Below are 22,327 nucleotides of genomic sequence, written 5' to 3' on the forward strand. Positions count from 1 at the left end.
AATAATTTGAATTTGAAGTTCTTCCATGGCATTTGCGATCTGTCTCCTTTTTTGTATAATTCACAAATTTAAAAGGTGTAGTCATTATTCAAGTCATTAGTAAAGGATTGACTAAAAGGGGATTAAATACAGAATCCCATGGAATTCCATCATACTCATACATTTTGGGTGTTATTACACAACTGTTTTTGTGTCCACTTCATAATATTTTCTTCCCAGCATGATTTGCTCTGTTTGCTCAGAAGAATGGTTTATGAGGCAGTGTCAAAAAATTCATCAGTCAGAATACAGTACACCTGTTGCTTATGCTCTGTAGTAGGAGGAAATTTGATTAGTTTGGCCTGATTTGTCTTTACAATAAATTGGTGCTGGCTCCAACCAACAAACTTGAGCAGAAACCTTAAATTTTACAAGGAGTATCTCTTGCATCTAGATGTGGTTTACATATACGTTACATATTCTTAACGTAGACTTATATTTTAACATTGAACTTTAAACCAAATCTGTTCATGTTAGGAATATGTGAATTTCTCCTGTTTCTATAGTTAAATGCAGACTGTTGTATTTGCAATCTCACTAAGCGGCAAAACATGCTTTAATAAAGACAGGTCTACAAAAGTGAAACCATTTTTTCTATCTGCTCTTTTCAGATGAGAAGATGCTAAAATGATGTTTAAAGTGAACTGGAGTGGAAGATTTTTGCTTCAAAAGTATAGCATTAAAAAAGAAAAAATAACCAAGGAAGAATTAAAAAAACAGACTAGTAAATAGAATGGAATGAAATTTGGGAAGAAATGTGGAGGCTGAAGAAAAGTAAACTAGAGTTGTAAACACGAATGGATATCACTGGATCTGGAATTGGTATTGTGTTAGGGGCTGAACTGGTAAATCAAATAGAGCTGATAACTGAAATACTGGCAAAATAGTTTTACTGGTTAGCTCCTGGGTATTTCTTTGGAGAGAAGAAGCAGATGTTAGCTGTAAGACTGCTTAGGGATTTTCTGATGAGCTACTTATTTCCATAAGAGAATTGTAACATTTTAAGATTTATATAATATGCATATATTGTAACATTGGTTAATGTGAATACTGTCTGTAAGTTTCCCAAATTGTTTTGTTTGCCGTTTCATTTTTGTTGCTTTTCTTTTTTTTAAAAAAATTTTCCAATTGTTGAAATTGCTTCAGCGTTTGTAAAAGAAAAGTTTTGGAATGTTACCCTCCATGACTTTACACTATATGTTTTAGATAATTAGGATGATACATTTAGAAACATTAAGCTTAAAAATTCAAAACTCAGGTTTAAAAACCTGAGACAACTCAACGTAGTATTTTTTATAAATGGATCATGAAACATAATAATTTTTTTTTCATTTTTTAAATATCTTAGGAATGGAAGTTAAAATCTGACTTTGGCTGGCAAAACTGTTTTCTGGCTCTGCAGAAAACAGTTTGCCTCTGTGGGCAAATTGTCCATGGACATACAAGGTATATTAACGTTAAAATAGAATCTGAAAGACTGCAGGATAAAGGTTTCTTATGTCAAACATCTACATACTTGTTTGTTTTCTTTGAGCACAAAGTGTGCTGCTTTGGAAGGGAGGAGGCTTTTTGATGTGTTTGTTTTTTTTTTTACCTCTGTGTGCTAAACTGACCTCGCTATACTTCAAAAGTTTAGGGATAAAACAGGCTCCGTTTATCCCAAAGTATCTTTCGAGGGTGTTTGTTATGGCTTGACAACAGAATAACCGATGCAGTCAGATGAGTATCTTGGTATTGTTTATGCATATTTGTGCAAATTGTCCCCAATAGCTCTCTGGTTCTTAGGAGCACTGGTACTGAGAGATGTGCTTCCCATTCTCAGGATACTGGAAGTGAGGTAATCATTGTATCTTAAAGGAAGACACAGCATAAGTTTTATTCAGAAATTTCTTAATGGTACTTCTTAAATGACTTCTGAATAGCGTGTTCTGTGTTCTGTGTGAAGGACAATTTTTTTTTTTTTTCTCTTACATAACACTGTTCCACTAAACAGTCTCCTGAATGTCACTGTCATACAGATCTTCAGAATTCTGGGCTACAACAACCTGAAATTTCTGGGTCTGAGACTCAGTCTTTGTAATAGTCTATAACAGCTCTTTCCTCTTCATAAACGATTACATGATTTTCACTATTTAGCTGGAGATAATTTTCAACAAGCAGCTAATGTGTTTTCTATATTTTGATAGTTTTCTTGAAAATAAACCAATAGTTCAGTTAGTAAAATACATACACTACTGAAAATCAGTTCTGCTGTATTTTAGTTAAACTTGATTTTTTATTGTGGTACGGTTCTTGATGTAGTGTTCACTTATTAGGACATACAAGCATAACTGATTTACAAACTTCTATTCTTTTTCACATCAGGAACCAGTAATATTATTACTTAACACTAATATTTTTGTGGCTGCTGTCCAGGTCTCCATGTAATTTCCAATGAAATTCTTCGACAGTTCGAAGAATGATCCAGGTTCTGGGAATGAGACTACTGCTCATGCAGAATCAGATATGTGTGTTGTAATTTATGCATGATTTTGATCTGCAGGAATAGACGGCATACTATATCTATGAGGGATACAGCCTAAAGAAAGAGAGGTATAAGCTGTTAACTATCCATCAACTGTTGTCTCCAAAGCATATGGAGTCAAAGTAAAGAACATGCGAAGTGGCCAAGGGTAAGTAAGTAAGGCTGGCAGAGTTTTATTTGTGATCTAAGCAATGTCTGATAGTATGGGAAGGATAATGGTTTACAGGCAGTTATAAAATTGAGCTAGAAATTTATCTAGGAGCTAGATATTTCTGAAATCACTGACTTTCTGCTATGGTATTTAAAAAGATGCTAACTGAGCTTGTCGGACTAGTTAGTCCCACTGTGACTAGTCTTACCATACTTTTATGTGGTTTGATGTTTTTAACCACAAAATTTGCTGTACAATATAATTTGAATAAATTAAATTATGGTTAACCTAAATTATTTAATGATTGTTGCATGAATACTAAGACCGCATATAGGCCCAGGTAATAGGTGGGATTACTGAGACAGTAGATATGAGACAATCGATAAACACCACTCCTCCATTCTTTTTTGTGAGTTTCCTTACGTGTAATGATTTAATGAGTTAAGAGAGACTGTACGTAGGAACAGGGAATCAATAGATTTCTTACCTGAGCTGTCATTGATCTTTTAATGTTTTTTGGAGTTGCTTACTGCTGCTGCTTTGGTTTCACTGCATGAAATTGAAAAGTCAGAGAATAACATTAGGGGGGACCTAGTATTTTACACAGGAGGGGAGGGCATGAAGGAGTGGAATGGTGCAGGGTATCCCAAGTAACCTGCAGGTGAGAGGAAGGTAAAAATGGAAAGAGAGAAGATATACATGAAAGGAATTTATTCTGAGGAATACTAAAATTGTGCATCACAGTTTCTTACTTGAAAATGTTTGCTTTTTAAAATTTAACTTGAACAATTCAGCCAGCTGGGTTTTAAGATAATTAGAAGTATGTTTTCCTTTTATTTATAGTCAACTGTCTTGCAATCTTAATTTCATTTTATCATGACTTTTCAGTTTGGAATTCACATTAAGAAGCATTACGTTTCATTTTCATATGCAATGATTAAAAGACTGGTAAGTGATGAAACTGCATACTACATACTTTATGAACGTTAAAAGTTGTTCCATAGAAGCTTTGTAAATAACTTAACGAAAGTTCATTTTTACACCAATTGCATCACATGTTTATAACCTCATACAAATGAATTTCTCATTTATACAACCTCATAAATACATACAGTAAACAAAGCCTGTCTTCCTGTGCTTTACTCCAAGATAGGGAAATTAACTGCATGTTAAAAAGACTTATTGCTGAATACTTCCTTAAGTAATAAAAGCCACAATTTCAACAACAATTTAGGATTAACCACAGAGCAAAGTTGTTGCATCTTATCCTTGGCAAACATCTTATATGAAGCCCCACACAATGCTGCAGCATTGTTGTCCTGGGTTATACAAACAAGGAAATCATAAGGTAGAGTAAGAAGACATTTCAAACAGATTAGCTGTGTTTGACTGTACTTAAATTTAATGGATCTTGACAAAATGAAACATGCAAAGAGAGTCTTAAAAATAACTTGACTAGAATAATGTCTTTCAGGTATATAAGAGAATGTAACTGTGAAATTATGTAGAAATATAGATTTCTTAAAGGTTATTTGTTTGAATGGGCGAACGACCGCTGACTTTGCAGCACACATCACAAGGAAGGATTTTACTTTTTGCTGTATTAGTGATCATGATTAACAAGAGTCTTCAATAACCTTTGTGATGTTAGGGTTAGTTTTCATGCATTATGAAAGCAACACACAATACAGCTTCAGGAAGCTGCTCCAAAACTTCTAAAGAAAAGCCACTTCCTGTTTTGGTTTAATTCAGCAGCTGTTGAATTATTTGAATTGTACAGCTGGAAAAGGATTCTTGCTTTCAGAAGGACTGTACGTGGGACAATCTGAAAACAGGGATTCAAGCTTTTCTGTGATGTCGGCAGATAACATGTATTTGTGATTTCATCCAGCCTGTTGGCTATACATTTTCGTAAATATTGTTTGTGCCTTTGTCACCACATTATTTTCATGTTGTAGTTATGGGTCAGAGCAAAGGCTCATTTTTTAATATTTCTAAAAGTAAAAAGAATATCCTTTCTGTTCATGTTTTTCAGATCTACTTTGAAAACAAATCTTTGCTAAGGACACAAATCAGTGGACTTATGCTGGTTACTTTGCAGGTATTTCAGGAGAAATGTATTTTAGAATTTTTTGAGTGCTCATCCCATGCTTTCTAAATACCTCACTGGTTACGAAGTATATTTTAACAGCAGCTTTGCAAAGCAGAACAGAACTATCATTCCTGTATTGAGAGTCATGGTATGAATCACATTTGTAATTCATACTTTGTGAAAACAAAAGTATGTAGTCTTGCTTTAATTAAACTAGTGTGTATATATATAAGCTTTATACTTTGCAGATAGCCAGCTACAGGGACATAACTAAATTTATTTGAAACTTGGTTTTGTATCAGTGCAATGAATGGAATTCAGGTGACACCAATATCAAATTAGTTCAATAATGACTTAGCCCCACCCCCGCCTGCTTTTTGTCAAGAAAGAAGGAATATGCTCCTCTCTGAAGAGGAGACTGTGTATGCATGTGTGTTGGTGCAAACCTTCAACTGCTTCTTTTAATTCAGACTTAAGCACATGAGTGTTCTTTATAAACATCTAGATTAAGATGTTACACATTTTTTTCATAAATCTGACTGATTTTAGAAAAATAATGAAATAATATTTTTACATAACTCTATATTCTCTTTCTTTTAGAAACTGAGATGTGAAAGACCTCACAGAGTAGCAAAGACAGGCGTTTATCTAAAGCATGAGTCATTAAAACCCTAGGTGGTCCTGTTTAGCTCTTTCGCTGCAGTGACAGTTGGGGTCAAGGGATCATGGAACAGCTGGTCTGTATAACTTTGCCCGAATCTCAGGTTATTTGGTATATGAAATGGTTAATTATATTTATCAGCACTCCAGTGACTCACATCTTTAATTGTAGGGTGATGGATCTTCATGCTTTGTAGACCCTTGCAGCTGTTCCTCATCATAAGCTTCCTACTCTGTATTCGCCAGAACAGTCAAATATATTCAGCTAAGTTTCATAAATTATGTGAGTCTTCAACCAGCTATGCACGATCTCAAAGTAAGCAAGTACAAATCACACCACTACAAAGCTGCACTGGAAACTCTTCAGGGACTATGAAGGGAAAAGAGAGGAGGGAATGAAAAAGAGGAGGGAATGAAAGAGAGGAGAGAATGGGCAAATTTCAATCAATCCCACCTCCCCTAGGGATTTCCATTAAAGTTTTGAATACGTTACCTTTTTAGACATTTTGCAATAGACAAACATACAAACCATGAAGTGAAAATATCAGTTATTAATACGTTTAAAGATTTGAAATACTTTTGAAATACAACACTTTATTAACCTGAGTCAGCAGTTGGTAGATTACGTATGTGCTTTCCATTGAAAATCATCTGTTTTTCCAAAAGCCAAAAGAAATTCAGTGTGGAATGCCAAATATTATATTCATTACAAATATTTATGTTAATTCGAGAGGATATGAGCAGTGTGCAGAAGTCAGCATTGTAGCTGCAGCCACATATACTCACAGCATTGTTCTAATAAAATTTTACATCTCTGCAAAGCAGCTCAATGCCAGCAGCTGTGAGAACCTGAATTTTGAATTTCCTGAGCCTGGCATATTTAAACTTTCATCTATAACACTAGATTAAATTGAATCTTTATGTTGAGTATATGGTAAGAAGCTGGATTAAGCTCTGAATTCCCTAGTTAACACTCACAAAGTGCTTCTTGAAATAAGATCACTTGGATCATTTATCCTATATACTGTTCATGAAGATAAATGTTCAACATTTCCGCCAGAATTCTTCATCAAAAGTTTATTCTGCCTGGGATAAAGTTCAGCTGTTATAACTGAAATGTTTCATGGCAAAGGTCTGAGCTTGCTTCCCTTAGTCCTTTCACAAATACAATAGCGTGTATTTGGAGGGATAAGAATCCCATGATGTTCATGAACGTTATCCCACAGATTACTGTTTTCAGAAAAGAGAAAGGGTTTTATGACCATTTTGAAAAAGTATTTTCAAAGTATTATCTGAGTCTATAGAATTATTTTTAGTTTTTGCATTCATTGATTCTATTTTTTAAGTGTCATTTCATTTTATTAAAACTTTGAAAGATCTACCTAAATATTTGATAGGGATTTCAATATAATTTAAATAAACAAATTTTCATTGATATGCATGCCTATTCGGTTCTTTTTCTGCAGTACTATGCATTTTTAGTGACAAAAATGTTCACAGAAAATCAATAAACTTCCACAATCACAGTCATATTTGCATGTAATATGAATTACAATAAATTCATCCAATTAGGGTATGCTTTAGATATCACACATAAATAGGAAGTTTGGATAACATATTTTAATGCCTGTTCGTGATGACCAAAAGTTTAAAAAGTAGCTGGAAAAGAATCATTAGGTGGTCTTGGCTGAAGAATGTATTGTGCTTAACTGTAATCTGTTTAAGGACATTTCTTCAGACAGAAAGCTTTCTGAAAAAAAAAAGTCATAATTTTTTGAGATCCTGTAAATATTCCAAATTTGAAAACATCAGCTTTTATACGATGATTCTTCTGTAGTGAGTTTCTTGTATTTGTGAATGTTATACAGGTTTACTTTTGATATTAAAGACTTCCAAGCATTCTTTCTGAATGCAATTGAACTTTTTTCTAATTCAAATATATGTAGGGAAAAGGAAGATCCACTACATTTCCTGATCCAAGTTTGATCTATGGGTTACATTGCATCAAAAATCTTCATAATACTGCTATAGTTCTGCCTTGGGGAAAAACGGTGATTGGGAATAAGACATGATAATGGAGGCAAATCAACCTTCTGTTTTGCAATACTCAGCTCTTTACTACATGCAGTTCTTAATAACAGACATGGTACCTTTTTATTGTTTCTGACTACAACCCAACCAAAATAGACGATACAAATTGTGATCCTAAAAAAATCAGCATTGAAGTATAGGAACTGACAAATCATTGTATTCGAAATATCCAACTATGTCACATCCCAGTCTTTGACACCTGAGACTATAATAGAGACAGGAGAATTGTTAGCATGCTTCCTTCCAAGAATTGCCTTACTGTAAGACAAGGCATGGCAGTTGGATACAACTATCCTGAAAAAATTGGGGGTTAAATTAGCCACAGTGAGGTGAAGACAAATTTAATAGGTTAGTTTATGTGCAAAACCTGTAGATTCCAGCTTCATGTCAGACTGCTATGACCTACAAACAATTTACTGGACTCTAATGTCAGAAAAGAAATTGTTTCCTTTAGTTTATTTTACAAGCAATTAATTAAAACCTAGAAGTGTTATTTTCTCTTTCTTCTGCTCCAGACCTTCTTACCGGGATCACCTCCCTAGTTAGAGTAGTTTTATTCAGTAATGGAGAGACAATTATTGCCAATGTGTGTTCCACAACAGTAATGGATCCATGGTGAAGTAATGATTAATGCAAGCAGGCTTTCTATTCTCAAAAGAATAAATGTGTGCCCAGGATCATCTTTGGTGATTTTAACATTACCACTTCAAGCGTACACTCCTTTCTTCATTCTGTTGTCTTTCTTTCATATGAAAAAACCATCTAAATCGTTCAACAGGACTGAGAATATTTCTTCTCATTTGATGCTGGCATTTAAAAAAATAGTCTTACACTGACTTCAGGAACAATTTGGTTAATAAGGTCTCAGATAACTAAGTCTGTGCACATTAAGCTAGTTTGTCTTTCATTTTTTTGCTTCAGCATTCCTTCTATGTTCCAGTGCTATTGAAAAGTCATGCAAAACTCTATATCTGGCCCACACTAATGCCAAGCAACTTTGTATCCTAACCCCTGAACTTTTTGAAGTCTTGAAACTCCAGATCCTGCTGTCCATTATTTCAGATCAGTCCTGTGTTCCTTGAAGCACTTAGCAGTGGCTCCTATAAATGTATTATTTTGAGTTCCTTAGATAGTCAAGGGTGAGAGATGTGCATCTATGTGTGTTTCATGAATTGACTCACCCTCTGGAGCTGCTTGTCTCTCTCTATTGTCTATACAGAGATGCTGAAATAACATGTTCTCCAGTCGTGTATTTTCCTATCATTATTTGGGGATTTTGTGCCAGCATTCATGCTTTTAAAAGGTTTTGATACCGTTTTCAAAATGGTCTTGTTAGTATGGTCACACTCAATCTCAGAGGAAGTTAGCTGCTGTATATCAAATAGTGATTTTGTAAATTCCAGTAAATGTCTACTTCAAACCTTTTTTCCTCCTAGTTCAATGACTTAATTTCCTAAGACTAATGGCTCCCACTTCCATGCATGTGTTTGTGATTAGATTTTTGGCCTAACCCTCTAGAGAACAGGAAACTTGCTTCTGACATCTACAAGTAAACAAGAAGCCCTCAGCGGCTTTAGAACTCTGGCTGGGCAGAGCCTCCAGAGATGTGATACTCTGCTGCATTTGTCACTGAGCAAGGAGGAAAAATGATTAGGCTGGGCCTCATTTCCACTACACATGTATAGCAGCTTGGAACATTTCAGCTAAAACAGATCTTGTTTGGAGAGGAAAAAAAATGTTATTATTATATTCTGCTGACAGAAGAGATGACAAAAGAATGAAACAAATGTGCCAGAGGAAAGAAGGTAGCGCAACTGTTGGTGCAGTTTTTCAGTAAAATTACTTAAAATACTGACAACTGTGATTTGTCAGGGATTTTGGTTTTAGCTTTTGAATCTGCTTTTTGGGGTTTTATTGTTGTTTGGTGTTTTTTTTTCCTAGACTGCTAGTAATACAGGAGAGTTTCTGAGTGCAGTTGATTGAAACTATACAAATAATGTCTTTGTACGTTTTTTTGTGGTTTCAGTTTTCAGGAATTTCATACTACCAGAACAATATTTAAATAATTTCATATGATAATATTTACTGATAATTCCACTCAGCAGAACATGTACATTGAATTTAAAGTACACAGGATATTCCACAAAATAATTTGAATTTAGAAATCCATGTTCATATCTTTTATGTTAATCTTTGTCATGTGGCTTCTAGGGGGCTTGGTGCTTTATATACTAGAGGTATATTGAAGATTTGCATTATAGGAAAAATCCTTCTGCAATTTTCTGTGTTGTGGTATTACAGAGTGGTAATGGAAAAAAGAAGAAAAACACAATATGGAAATTAATTCCTCAGGAATACTCTGCAGCTGGTTGTAGCAGACAAAGGAAGAGCCTTCAGGATACTTTTACTAATACCATGATGCAAATGCATGTGAAAAAAGTTATTGTTGTATTGTGTTATCCCTAAATACACATTTGAAGGTTTAGTTCCAGATCTGTTTGACATATTTGGAGCATGTGACAAGATCTTCAGAAATTTTCCACTTTCTCAACTAGCCTTCAACACTTGTGAAATAAACTGACTACAGAGTGCCGTGTTAAAACTCCATTCTCTCTTTCTTGTCTTTTTTCAACAGTAATACGTTCACAGGGAATAGTTTCAAAACTCTGGACTGAATCAGGCTGAACAGAGTCTTGCCATATTATTAAGTAGCAAATGTGGTGTTAGCCTACTTCATGAAGTCTTTTATTGCTTGAATGTTGTTTTGGCCTACTTACAGAAGTATTTTATTGCTTAACTTTTTTCTGTATTCTCAGGGAAAGGTTATTTTCCCTATGTGAAACATAGTGACCAAATATGTGGAAGATGGCTGAAGTTAATAGTGCTGCACAGTTCTAATGAAAAATCATGTATTTTCATCAACATTAATCATCTTCATTATCTGAATTATACTTTTAACATTTATATGGTAAGTATCATTTTGTTATCTTGCCTAGCATGTTCTGCTTGACCAACATGATCTCCTTCTATGAGCAGGTCACACACCTAGTGGATGAGAGAAAAGCTGTGGATGTTATTATTTACCTGGACTTTAGTAAAGCCTTTGACACTGTCTCCCACAGCATTCTACTAGAGAAGCTGGCAGCTTAGGGCTTAGGTAGGTGTATTTGTTGCTGTCTGAAAAACTGGCTGGATGGCTGAGCCCTGAGAGTTGTGGTGAACAGAGCTAAATCCAGGTGGCAGCCCATCACAAGCAGTGCAACCCAGGGCTTGAGTTGGGGCCATGTCTTGTTTAATATCTTTATCAGTGATCTGGATGAGGGGATTGAGTGCTCCCTCAGTAAGTTTGCAGATGACACCAGGTTGTATGGGAGTGTTGGGCTGCTTGAGGGCAGGAAGGCTCTACAGAGGGATCTGGACAGGCTGAATCTATGGGCCAAAGCTAACTGTATGGGGTTTAACAAGGCCAAGTGCCAGGTCCTGCATTTAAACAATTCAGGTTGATCTATAATCAGTGTATATATATATTTTTTATTATATTCATAAGTAGAGGAAACCTGTCAGTGCTTTTTAAAAATATATTAGAAAATGGATGAATGAAGATATTGTATTGTATGTTATGTGGATGTGTGTGAGAGGGGAGCAGCACAAAGTATCACAAAGAATTAATTGTTACAGAATTCCAAATAAATGCCAGGAGCCCAATCATCAAAAAACACCAAAATGCCTTGGGAGCAGCTTTTTATTCTGATTGTTTATTCCTTCTGTGTACAAAAATATGTATTTTTGTACTTTTTTTGATAAATAAATAAGATTACATTAAATACACAGTTGGCCTGACCAGAAATTTCTTTTCTACTCAAACCAAACCAAACCAATCCTTGTGATCCAAATGATGATGTCAGTGCAAGTAGCAAAGCTGGAAATTGGCAGAGTGCAGATAAAACACTGGGAAAGGTATAAGCAGTGATTTTTTCTGTAAGGCTATTGCTACCACATGTGCTTTTATGAACACACGTTAAATGCAGAGCTGGTATCATCACCTGTTGTCAAATTTGCCCACTTTTTATTAATGTTACTTTTCTGTTATCTGTTGCATAAGACTTTATTTAATTTATCCATTTCATTGAAGTCTTTCATGTTCAGTACCTGCATGAGAATCTATTTTGTAAAATTTTTTGCTCAGCCAAAACTAATTGCATGGTTTCCAGGAATGAAGGTGAGGGGACTAAGTTAGCATGTAAGAAACTTCCTTGAAAAACTCTGCAATTCACATATTTAAAAGCAGAAAAGGAGATTTGGCACCTTTTTTATTTGTATGGAAGTCTTTCATTTCCTTGAAACACAAAAATTTGTTGAGGTCACAGGCTTGTAGGAACCTTCAGTTTGTACGTGCTCATTAGATGCTTCATAATGTTCAGTGTTGACTCTATCATCACTTGCATCTCTCACACCTCTTGTTACAGACAAGACTGGACTTTTGCCATCTTCACAGGGGAACTGAGCAGGCAAACTTTAGACTACATGACAAAAACAGGTTTCCTTGCACAAGCTTCTCTATTTAGGGGGCGAGTAAATGTTAGGCACAAGGCTGAAGAGCGTAATAGATATTGATGTTTACATGATCATCTGTTATTGGGTTTTTTCATATTATGGCATAATACTTTGTTTTGTAATTTCAAGACAACAGAAAAACCAAAAGCATCACATGCAAGGCTGGCATCTTGAAACAAGGTTGAAAAAACTCACAGCACCTGAGTCTAGGAGAAATAATGACATCAGGAGAAGGGAGTCAAGTGGCTAAACTGTGAAACATTGAAGTTGTGCAATGAAATGCCTTTAAAACAAAAGCAAAATCAAAACTGATTGCATAGGAAGATTGAATCAAGATACCAGTGTATTGTTTTCAGGGAAAGTTGGAGGAGGCATAGGAACTACGGAGAACATAGAACAGTTTGGATTGGTAGAGATCATGAGGGTCATCTAGTCCAACAACCCTGCAGTAAGCAGGGACGTTTTCCACTACATCATGGAATCATAGAATCACCAGGTTGGAAAAGACCTCTTGGATCATCAAGTCCAACCATTCCTATCTGCCACTAAACCATGTCCATGAGCACCTTGTCTACCCATCTTTTAAATACCTCCAGGGATGGGGACGCAACCACCTCTCTGGGCAGCTTGTTCCAGCGCCCAGAGACCCTTTCTGTGAAAACTTTCTTTCTGATATCTAATCTGAACCTCCCCTGGTGGACCTTGAGGTCATTGCCCCTTGTCCTGTCCCCTGTCACTTGGGATATCAGGTTGCTTAGAGCCCCATCCAACATGACCTACAACATTACCAGGAATAGGGCATCTACTACCTCTCTGAGCAACCAATTCCAATTTCACCACACTCAGTGAAAAAAATTTCTTCCTAAGGTCTAGTCTAAACCTCTCCTGCTTCAGTTTAAAAACATTACACCTTGTTCTATTGCTACAGGCCCTGCTAAAAAGTTTTTTCCCCCATCTTTATTATAAGCCCCCTTCAAGAACTGAGAGGATGCAATAAGGTCTCCTCAGAGCCTTCTCTCCTCCAACCTGAACAACCCCAACTCTAAGCCTCACTTCACAGTGGAGGTGTTTCAGGCCTATGATCATTTTAGTGGCCCTCCTCTGGACCCGTTCCAACAGGTCCATGTCTTTCCTGTGCTGAGTGCTCCGCAGCTGGACACAGTATTCCAGATGTGGTCTCACCGTAGCAGTGTAGAGGGGCAAAATCACCTCCCTCAAACTGCTGACAATGCTTCTTTTGATGCAGACCAGGATATGGTTAGCTTTCTGGGCTGCAGGTGCACATTGCCAATTCACATCCAGTTTCTCAACCACCAGGAACCCCCAGGTTCTTCTCCGCAGGCCCACTCTCAATCTCTTCATACCCTAGCCTGTGTTGATACTGAGGGTTGCCCTGACCCAGGTGTAGGACCTCACACTTCAGTTTGTTGAGTCTCATGAGGTTTTCACAAGCTTGCTACTTCAGCTTGTCAAGGAATCTCTGAATGGCATCCCATCCCTCAGGGGTGTCAATCTCGCTATTCAGCTTGGTGTCACCTGCAAACTTGCTGAGAGTGCACGCTATCCCATCATCTATGTCATTGATGAAGATATTAAACAACACCAGTCCCAGGTGAGAGGCACCTCTCTTCACTGATCTCCATCTGGACATTGAGCCATTGACCACTACCTTCTGGATGTGACCATCCAACCAATTCCTTATACACTCAAAAGTCCATCTATCAAATCCATATCTCTCCTATTTGGAGAGAAGGATGTTGTGGGGGACTGTATCAGAAGCCTTGGAGAAGTCCAGATAGGTGACATCCACAGGTCTTTGTCTGCTGATGTAGTCAGTCCTTTACAGAAGGCCACTAGGTCAGGCAGGACTTGCCCTTGGTAAAGCCATATTGGCTATCTCAAATCACCTCCCTGTCCCCATGTGCCTTAGTATGGCTTCCATGATCTTCCCAGGCACAGAGGTGAGGCTGACAGATCAGTAGTTCCCAGGGTCCTTCTTTTTACCCTTTTTAAATATGGGTGCAATATTGCCCTTTTCCCAGACAGCAGGGACTTCACCTGACTGCCATGGTTTTTCAGATATTATGGACAGTGAGTTGGCAACTACATCAGCTAATTCCCTCGGAACTCTCGGATACATCTCATCCAGTCCCATGGACCTGTGTACATTCAGGTTCCTCTGGTGGTCACAAACCTGATGCTCTCTTACAGTGGGAGGGACTTTTCTCTCCCAGTCTTGTAGCCCATCCCCTCAAGAGGGTGTTAAGAGAGGGTGCTGGTGAAGACTGATGTAAAAATTTGTTGAATACTTCAACTTTATCCTTGTCTGTTATTGCCAACTTGTCAGTCTCACCTATCAGTGCAGGTACACTCTCTTTGACTTTTCTTTTCTGGCTGACACAACTGTAGAAGCCCTTCTTGTTATTCTTTGCATCCCTCAACAAGTTCAGCTCCAGCTGTGCCTTGGCCTTCCTGACCCCATCTGTACACAACTGCGCTGCATCTCTATACTCTTCCTAGGATACCTGCCCCTGCTTCCACTGCCTATGTATTTCCTTCTTGTCCTTTAGTTTGAGCCACAGGTCACAACCCAGCCATGCTGGTCTCTTGCCTTTCCTGCTAGACTTCTTGTACTTGGGGATGGTGAGCTCTTGTACTCTATGGAAAAGCATCCTTATAGATCTGCCAGCTCTGCTCCCTTGTCCCTCAGAGCAGTTTCACCAGGGGTTTCTATCAACTAACTCCTCAAAGAGCTGGGATTTTGCTTTCTTGAAATTCATAATCCTGACTTTACTCTTTGTTTGATCCATATCCCTCAGGACCACGAACTCCACCAATGTGTGGTCACTACATCCTGAACAGCCTCTGACCTTGATGTCCCCGATAAGCTCGCTCACACTGGTGATTGCCAGGTCAAGTACTGTATCTCCTCTGGTAGGGATGTCTATTACCTGGCTTAAAAAGTTGTCTTCAAAGATTTGACCTGACTTGGAATGTGGAGAAAGAAGTGAAATAGTCTCCCAGATATACAGATATGAGAAGCCAGGGAGAAGGTTGGCTGGAAAGTAAACAAAAAGGAAAACAGATGAATGCCAATATTGGTTAGAGGACAGAAGGATTAAGTAAGAATAAAGATAAACCATCTGGAATTTAAGGAGAGGTGGTTGGGGGATATGAGCTACAAGGCAGAAGATAAGTGGAATGATTAATATTCATATAGATAGTTTGAGCAGGGAAACCAAGAACTCTAAACAAGCTTGTGGGATGATTCTGCCACCTTCTTTCAATGTTGTGACCAAGCAGCATATGTCTGTGGAAACCTACTAGAAAGTAGGTGCTATTCTGTTTTGTGCAGAAGCTGAAATAAGGTAGAGAACAGAGAGAACACAAGATATGGTTTCATGATGAAGTTGGGGAAACGCCTGGAAAATTGTATTTAGGTGGTGATTTTAATGGCAGTGTGTGTGATGTAAATCTTTTCCTTTAAGCCATCAGTCTCAGAAATTGTCAGTAGGTATGCAATTGTCTTTTTTTGCATTCAGCTTGCACTCATGACTGAAATAAAAATGACTAAAAATTATTTTTAACACATTTGTAATTCTATAATGCTTAATACGCACCACCATTACCTAAAAAAGTCAGACAATTCAATGAACATTTGCAAATACTTTTTAGCTTAATCTCAAAACATCTCAATTTCCTCCTTTATAAAAGAGAGATGATATCAGAAAGTCAACTAACCAAACCTTGGTCAAGATGATGTGGCATTCATAAGATAGGTTTCAGAGTAGTTTGAAGTTGTAGCAACACGCGGTGAACAAGGCATGAGATCGCATACTGAATGATGGAATAAAAATAAAAGGTTTTGTGTGTAGAATCAAGGAATCATAAATTATTTTGGGTTGGAAGGGATCTGGAAAGGTCATCTAGTCCAACCTTCCTGCAATGAGCAGCAAGACATCTTCAACTAGATCTGGTTGCTAAGAACCCTGTCTAACCCGGCCTTCAGTGTTTCCAGGGATGGGGTCTCTAGCAGCTCCCTGGGCAACCTGTTCGGTGTTTAACCACCTTCGTTGTAAAAATAATACTATCCTCCTGTGGTTTGAAACCATTACCTTTGCCCTACCACAACAGGCTCTACAGTCCCCATCATTCTTATAGGCTACCTTTAGGTATTGAAAGGCTGCAACAAGGTCTCCTCAGAGCCTTCTCCAGAGCAAACAATCCCAAGTCTCACAGCCCTTCCTCACAGGAGAGGTGTTCCATCCCTCTGATCATTTCTGTGGCCCTTCTCTGGACCTGCTCCACCAGGTTCATGTCTTTCCTGTGCTAGGGACTCCAGAACTGGATGCAGTACTCCAGGTGAGGTCTGACCAGAGCAGAATAAAAGGGGAAAATCACCTCCCTTGACCTGCCAGCCACAGTTATTTTGATGCAGCTCAGGATTCAGTTGTCCTTCCAGGCTGTGAACGCACATTGTTGGCTCATGTCCAGCTTTTCACTGGTACCCCCACTGGTACTATTCACTAGTACCCCCAAGTACTTCTTCGCAGGGCTGCTCCCAATCCTTCATGCCCCTGTCTATATTGATACAGTGAAGTCTGTAATCTGTAGCTAAATATTAACTATCCTGTGCTGTGAGAGCAGGGAGGACTCTTCTGCTGTAAGTAGGATTTTATTAGTCAGTCTTGCAGTAAAAGATGTCATCCTTTCTTGTGTATGTTGATCTTGGTTTAGCTGACAATCTTACTGCTGGAATCTTTGCATTTGTACATGCTTGACTGTCATTTCACGGTTCTTGATTTTTCAGTGACACGTAATGTGAAATTGAAAATTCCTTTGTGGAAAAAATACATCCATTCTCTTAAACAGAGTCAGATTTACAAAAAAAAATTTAAAAAGGGAAATAAATACAAAGCTTCTTATTTTAATTTCCTGTTTTAAGATTTCCAGTTGTGGGTTTTATTTTACTGCAAATATTATTCTAAGTGTTCCAGTTCTTTATGAGTGTTGTTCAGTGTACTTTCTATTTTAATTACTTTATAATTTGCTTTTAGTATTTAATGTTTGTATTAAATATTCCTTTTCTTCTTGATATTTCTTCCATAAGCATATTAAATGTAAAAATGCATTCATATTGAAAGACTATTGTATTATAAGTAAAATTTCCCAGATAACAGCATCTTATTGTTTAAAAAAATTAAGAAAGGAGTTTTGACTTTTTAAAAATTTGAAGTACTATACCTGCCATCTACTGGAAGTACAAGGATGATGCATTTAACTTGTATTCTGTTAACTGTTCAGCAAATAACATGTATTATCCTACTACTTTACTTTATTATTTGACTTTTTTCAATTAAAAAATGGATTGATCTTTAATCGGCATTATTTCATTTATTACTTTTTTCAAAAATAGCAGTCTTAAAATTTAACTCCCGTTTTCAGCTCCTCATGTGTCACAGATTTTTAATTAATCCACAATAAAATCTAAACAAGTGTTAAGAATCAAGTGTAAGAAATACATTTGCTGCCTTCTTCTGTCCTGTTCTATATGATCATTAATTTTTATGGATCTGTGCAACTTGCAGTTGGAGAGAAATGTATACAGACAAACAAGTTTTCAGATATTTATGTATTTCTTTGGAAAAAAATAGTTGATAGCCAATATCTTAAAATAACACCTCAAATAATCAAAAGGGGTAGATATTAAAATGTTTATTCTTTTTGATGTGAGGTTCATTTTTATGGGAATGGTAAATTACATTCAGTCCATTTTCATCACTTCTTGTCTCTTAGTTCTGGTCCCATAAGCCACAGTAATTTCATTCTATCATGGCCACTTCAGTTGACTAAAAATCAAGACAAAGTAATATGAAGGCAAAGAAATCCATTAATCTTATGTTGCCACTGGATTTGGCAGAATCTGCTGTAAATATAATTTGTTTTGATTTAGTAATCCAGTATTTGGCAACAGAAAGAAAAAAATCATTATTAATTAATTATTAAATAATTGTTAGTTATTGTTGACATGAGATTTGAACTCCCCAGGTTGCATACAATCCAATAGCATCCTTTTTGATATGAGAAACATTGTTTTGTCTGTATATTAATGGCAAAAGCTAGTGTAGATTCTTTGGTAAGCTAGATTTCCATCAGATCAAGCAGTGAAAAGGAACAGAAATAATTAAGTGTATATTTACATTTTTAAAATCTATTGTTAACCAAACCAAGACAGGCCTAAAAGGAAATCAAAGAAAGTCATCGGTTGTCTTCAAGGAAGTATTGCTGAATTCCTAAGAGATTATTGTGGAAATTTATAAGACTAGAATACTGGATTTAATTTTGGGTTTTAATTTTAATACACTGATTCTCTCAGAGTAATTTATGGTTAATATTGTTATCCTTTTCTAGAACTGTTGCTAAGCAAGAAATTATGTCTTTATTCTTCTCTGTTTTCTTTCTTTAAGTTTGTACATATCTCTTAGTACATATTTTATCTCTTCAGTAGAGAAAGAATTATTTGGCAGTTAAATTTATTTTCACCCTACTTATAATTGAATTTCCTCTTCCTCACACTGGGATAGGAATCACCTGAAATCTGTAAGCCAAAACCAGACAACCTTGGGCAAGAGTTACTTTCAGTGGAAATACAAATGCTTTTGGCAAAGAAGATCTTGAACTTTTGCCATTTGTTTGATCTGTAAATGTGTTAGTTTAATTATGGAAGAATACACAGTGTCTGGATTCTATACTATTTAATTTAACATTGATTTGCTATTGTAGATATATTGTGTTGGCATTTTCCTATCTTTCTAGCTAATCAAATGTCAAGTCTGAAACCGTAAAACTTCTGGAATCTTTTGGAAGCAGCATTGAAAAAAACAGGTAATGCTTTTTTTCCCCCAAAATAGAATTTTATTGAAAACTTTAAGTAAATAAGTAGTTATTTGCTTATTGAAATAAACTTATTCATTATTAATGATAAATATATTTTATTAGTGTAATTTATTAATAAAATATTTAAGCCCGCTTTTGAATAATGACAAATTCACTTCATCTAAGAGATGGATTTAGCCTCCATGCTGAGGCTGGGATTCCTCTGTGCACAACTAACCACATACACCTGAACTTCTGAAAACTCTAGACATTTAAGGTAACTTTTTCATACATGTATGCTCTCCTGACAGCCTCTAGCTCAACTTCAAGCTGCATTGTAAGGTATTCCTGTTTTCCAGACATTATGGTACAGGTAACCCTAAGGCTGCTTTCAGCTATAAATTTTTTACCTTCTTTCTCTGCATGTTCTGAGCAAAATATATTTCACATAAACATTCTTCATGCTTTCCCAAATTATTGTTTCTCTCTCTTTGACTTTAGAGAATAAAGAACTGAAGGGAGAAAGGGGGGATTGTTTATGGTTTTTTTTTTCTTTTTCCCAGGTCTATGTAGACCAGACCTACTTAATTTTAGCAGTTTAAATTAAACACCTTGCATGCATAATAAAAAACAGGTCTCTTGTATTGCTGCTGAAGCAGAATGACTCTTTTTATTCAGTAAGTGCTTTGATAGTATTCCAAATGCATCTTTTTGCATTTAAATAGGTTAAGTGGTGCCTGAAGGATGATTCACAAATTATTACAAAGAGTGGAGCAGATAGACCAGAGCAAAAGAGGAAATATTGAATGATGTTTTTCTTTTTTTAAGGAAAATGTCATCCAAAGTTTAGTATCCATGTGGAGCAGACATATGCACATTCTGTATTTCCTCACCAGAATCGCTCTTTTACTTTATTTCAGGCAAATTTCTGTGCTATTGTCTTCCCTACACATGTTGATCTACTGCCACCTGGTAGAAAAATTCTCAGCACTGTCTACCCATTTGATTCCCCCTAACTGTTACTTTAAGGTTCTGTAATCTGTTCTATAAATCTAAAGTTACTTTTTTTGTCATGAATATCTACTGCATGAGATGTTTCCAAGCATACATCAGTCATACCAGTTAGATTTATTAAAATCAGAGGAGAAGCAAAACAAAATGTTTCCATTAACTTAATGCATACAATTTTTTATTTCTTCTGAACTAAACTAAGATAAACTATATGGGCCTCTTTTCACTGAGCAAATTGTTTCTTTCCTTTCAGTATCCCAGCTTCTAACTTTGGATTTGGATTCAAGAAAAAAAAAATCAGTGAGAAAATGCAGTTTTGTTTTTTTACTGCCTCCCTGTAACACTGTAATTCTATCAATGGGGCTGGCTAAAGTGCTCTAGCTCACCTTTAAAAAAAGGTTTGATTTCTTGAGGTTGTTTTTATCATAGATGAACTTTTTTTTAGATTTCTTTCAATTTTCCATAGTTGTCTAACAGCAGTTACTAAATTAATGTTATGATTACTTAATATAACTGTCAACACAGCACAGAGGTTTTTAATGCTAAACTTGTTATGTTGGAGAAAGGATTTATGGCAATGGAACAGGAATTTCCCTTAACCATTTAATTTAATGAAGGTCCATTTCTGTTTCTTTGCATAGATCTTCTGCTTTAAATCTTTGCAGGATAGAAAGAGAAAAAATTATTTTATTAGAGTGGTTTTTAATAGAGGAAGTTAAAAATTGAAATTTTATTTATTCATCAAGGTTTTTTACCATAAAGAACCATGTATTTGCTGGAATGTACAGTCACACTATTATTATAAAACAGAGTGTTTGGAGAAGCCTTAAGAGCACACTGCTGAGATCTGTTATCTGTACTGCCATGATTCCTTTCCTCATCCTTGACTGAATATAAGAAGATGTCTCTAAAAATTAAGAAAATACAAAAAGATAGTTAAAACTAAGATTGGTCAAATAAAATTAAAAAAAACCCAAAAAGCAAAACCAGAAACACTATTTTAAAAGTATCTCCTAAAGAGTTGGGTAAGCATTCAAAAAGTCATAAACTGGTGAAAAACATATATGTAGCAGAGGTTAGAAATAGACTAAAAGAATCTGTAACATCTTTGGTCTTTTAGTCATACCCGCAAAATAAGCATTCGGAACTGTATCTACAGAAAAGGTTTTTTCCTAGAGGTGCCCAGTAGAACATGATAAGCCTTTTCTTTGATGAAGATAGTAATATTTCCCCTGCTGAGGCCACTCAGAATCAGATGCTGAAGGCTGGCCCTTCTTTCTGGTATGTGCCATCTATAAGATGATAAAAAAGGGTAAAGTCATATTAATTCCATGTACACATCTCACCAACTTGAGTGGGTGATAAAACAATCAAAGAAAATTAATGACATGCTAAATGACTTTTTTTGAACAGCTGGAACACCTGCATTTACCTGGTTAATAAAAGAGCAGAAGATGAGAAGTGGGAAGAAGGCAGATGGTTATGTTTTGATTACAGCATGAAGCCTATATGCCTGAATTGAATTTCCAGATCTTCCCCACTTGTGTGACTTTGAGCGTGGCAGTTAATCTTTCATATGCTTCATCTTTGTACCATCAGCAATGACCATATTTTTCCTGTCTCCCTAGAGTTCCTGGGAGAACTTTGTGGTTAAAAGAAGTTCTACCTAGCAACAACAAACTGAAATTATTTCTTTGTGGCTTTAGTCAAATAAGAAATAGTTCTCTTTTATGCTACACATTTCATTTCAGTCTAAAACATTTTTAAAATATTAGACATAAAACTACCACCTAGGTAATCTTGGTTTGAGTAAATAATTTATTTGTCTATACTGCTATTAACCACCACCTTAACTGCTAGTCTGTATCATTTAAGTTGATTATTCATTTAAGGTATGTAGTAATGTGCATCACTTACTACAAAAAATTATAAAAAAGGAAACCTAACATTTTTCTCCCAGTGTATCTGGTCTCCTAGAAAAATGTGTCTTTCTTTAGAGCAGCTTTCATACGGAAATAAGATCTCTTTCAGCAGTAGTGTGTCTAGGATAAATGACAGTCCACCTCTGTATTTTGTTGGGTGTCTAGGAATAACGTAGACAGCCAGCATCTGTGCTGCACATGAGTTCTTACAGAGAATCTCCTAAACAGAGTGAAAAGATCATTAACAACCCGCATTTCAATCTTCTTTATGCAGCTCAGGTATCAAATGAGCAATTTTCTGTCCGTAGCTTTGAGAAGCTCAAATGTAAAAGGTACAAGAGACAGGATAATGGTACCTTAGTGATTACACTGTTTTTCTAACTACTTCCAAGGCTTTTGCTTTCAGT

At 36.2% G+C, this 22,327-nt stretch overlaps 2 long non-coding RNA genes across 3 annotated transcripts; both read left to right on the forward strand.

The window, feature by feature from the left end:
* The first annotated feature begins 1,158 nt into the window (after window positions 1–1,158).
* Window positions 1,159–16,140, forward strand: LOC138721351 (uncharacterized). Of its 2 annotated transcripts, XR_011337544.1 has the most exons (4): window positions 1,159–1,485; window positions 9,055–9,362; window positions 11,769–11,917; window positions 15,828–16,140. It is a non-coding gene; the product is annotated as an uncharacterized lncRNA (long non-coding RNA). The 2 variants fall into 2 exon arrangements; XR_011337543.1 differs by lacking the exon at window positions 15,828–16,140 and having other exon boundaries at window positions 1,163–1,485; window positions 11,769–11,982.
* On the forward strand, window positions 1,979–4,977 carry LOC138721352 (uncharacterized). The gene is made up of 3 exons (XR_011337545.1): window positions 1,979–2,711; window positions 3,603–3,662; window positions 4,750–4,977. It is a non-coding gene; the product is annotated as an uncharacterized lncRNA (long non-coding RNA).
* Window positions 16,141–22,327: the final 6,187 nt, after the last annotated feature.

This window comes from Phaenicophaeus curvirostris, chromosome 5 (assembly GCF_032191515.1).
Source record: "Phaenicophaeus curvirostris isolate KB17595 chromosome 5, BPBGC_Pcur_1.0, whole genome shotgun sequence".
Lineage (NCBI taxonomy): Eukaryota > Metazoa > Chordata > Aves > Cuculiformes > Cuculidae > Phaenicophaeus > Phaenicophaeus curvirostris.